Raw genomic sequence first — 2,527 nt, 5'->3', positions numbered from 1 at the left:
CCCCCCCTCCTTCACAGTAGAAGCATCAAACAAGGTTCTAAAGACTGTTGACATCTAGTGGAAGCCTTAGGAAGTGCAATATGACCCCATAGACACTGTATTTGGATAAGCAAACCTACAAACCTCAGATTTCCCACTTCCTGGTTGGATTTTTTCTCAGGTTTTTGCCTGCCATATTCAAACAGTTTTAGAAACTTCAGAGTGTTTTCTATCCAAATCTACTAATAATATGCATATATTAGCTTCTGGGACTGAGTAGCAGGCAGTTTACGCTGGGCACCTTATTCATCCAAGCTACACAATACTGCCCCCAGCCATAAGAAGTTAATATGCCATATCTGTTTATTGTCCAATAACATATTTAAAATAATCCATCTACCTTGATGATGTTTGGACAATTTGTACATTTGGATCAAAAGTACTGTTAATTAAAACCATCACCGCTTTTGAATTTCTTTGCCCGTGGGAGAAATATATTCCACCCCCCCCAGTCCCTTTTCCACAAAACTTCATCTAAAATTGTTGAATGAGTTTCCTGTAAACAATAGATATTATATTTCTTCTCTTTTAACCAGGTAAATACTGATTGTCTTTTCTCACCTGCTAAGCCATTACAAGTATAACTGGCTGTACTTATTTCACCACTTACCATAATGAGACACACGTTTCAAATCTATTTATCAAAATATGTTTGTAAACGTACCATTAAAAAGTAACATGATGATTGAGTGTCTATATAGCTGTACCATGATATTTGCATTGCTACTAAGTAAACCTCCAATTGGTCCCCACTATTCCACCTGCTAAAAGCCCTCCTCATCCCGAGTTGGGTTGTCATCCCAATGCCCGGCAGACCACCCCCGACCCCCCAGATCCCATAGCCCTGAACAGACTAGGATCCATCCTTTGAAAAGAGCAGTGCCATTTACAGAACAGAGGCAGGTCAACCGCTGAAAGCATTCACCTCCATTTCTATTATATATAGCCATCAACAACAACAACAAATAGATATATATAAAATAAAATAATCCTTTTTTTTTGCCTTATTTAAACCAAATTGAGGTTTATTTTATTTGAGACTAAATAKATTTTATTTATGTATTATATTAAGTTAAAATAAGTGTTCATTCAGTATTGTTGTAATTGTCATTATTACAAATATATTCATAAAAATCGGCCGATTACTAGGGATCTTATTTTTTTGGTCCTCCAATAACCGGTATCGGTGTTGACAAATCATAATCGGTCGACCTCTAGTATCAATGGAAAGCGCAGGCGTCATCTGAGACTCAGTGATATGACGTTGCCACCAGCAACAAGATGAACCTAGAATATTGGGTGCAATGCAAGATGTTACACTCACAAAGTCTATCTGTATCTGCGCACACGCACGCTTCATTGTGCTGCAATTAGCTGAAGTATAGACCCGCCCTTCACGTCGCTGTTGCRGAGGTCGGTCTGATGCTGTGGTCTACTTCATGCATTGCAGACTCTACCTTTAAATGTTGGTCTGGGAAACCCATCCAAGAGGATGTTTGTACCAGAACTTGTTGAGGACATTAAAAAAAACAGAGACATTATTTTTTAAACAAATGGATAAAATTTTAATGGTAATTTAAATAAAATAAAAATTCATGAAGGTCGAAGAAGCTAAACTCAATAGTAAATTGTCRATACAAGTTTTGTCTAAATGTTAAAACTACATATAAAATGTTGGATGGTAACAGAAGAAACTATGTTGATCATCATCTGAATGGCTGATGGGTGGGGACAGGGGCGTGGCTATGGACAATATCTGCCAATAGAAATAGTGGGTGCGTCTGTATGGTTGGTTGATTGGTACCAGGGGTCAGAGGTTCTGTCTGAAGGTCTCCTCCTCCCGATCTCAACAGAACTAGAAGATGAACAGTAAAGAAGGCCTTAGATGAGGACAGAGAAGGGACTGTGTGTATGTAGTTAAACACAACACCTTCATAAAACAATGTGGTGAAACAGACAAAAGGGATTCGCTCTGTTTACAGCGTGCGTGTAGACAGCGTGCGTGTAGACAGCGTGCGTGTAGACAGCGTGCGGTAGAACAGCGTGTTGGAGTATCAACGTACCTTCCATCTGTTTCCACAGTCATTACAGAAGACGAGGTGGTCATCGGTTCATCAGCACTGCGGGTCTGCACCTGGAAAACCAACACACACAGGATTACTGTACACCCTGGACTGTAGGGGTGGAAGGCTTCACCCAACACACACAGGATTACTGTACACCCTGACTGTAGGGTGGAAGGCTTCACCCAACAACACACAGGATTACTGTACACCCTGACTGTAGGGGTGGAAGGCTTCACCCAACACACACAGGATTACTGTACACCCTGACTGTAGGGGTGGAAGGCTTTACCCAACACACACGGGATTACTGTACACCCTGACTGTAGGGGTGGAAGGCTTCACCCAACACACAGGATTACTGTACACCCTGACTGTAGGGGTGGAAGGCTTCACCCAACACACACAGGATTACTGTACCCCTG

The 2,527-nt window shown here is 41.2% G+C and overlaps 1 long non-coding RNA gene across 1 annotated transcript; it reads right to left on the bottom strand.

Annotated features, from left to right (window-relative positions):
- Positions 1–1,589: 1,589 nt before the first annotated feature.
- On the bottom strand, positions 1,590–2,186 carry LOC112072045 (uncharacterized). The gene is made up of 2 exons (XR_002894229.2): positions 2,103–2,186; positions 1,590–1,894 (listed from the first exon to the last, which is right to left on the bottom strand). It is a non-coding gene; the product is annotated as an uncharacterized lncRNA (long non-coding RNA).
- Between the last annotated feature and the right edge of the window lie 341 nt (positions 2,187–2,527).

The sequence above is a fragment of the Salvelinus sp. IW2-2015 genome, unplaced genomic scaffold (assembly GCF_002910315.2).
Source record: "Salvelinus sp. IW2-2015 unplaced genomic scaffold, ASM291031v2 Un_scaffold1807, whole genome shotgun sequence".
Taxonomy (NCBI): Eukaryota; Metazoa; Chordata; class Actinopteri; order Salmoniformes; family Salmonidae; genus Salvelinus; species Salvelinus sp. IW2-2015.
This window is presented reverse-complemented; position numbering and strand designations above follow the sequence as displayed.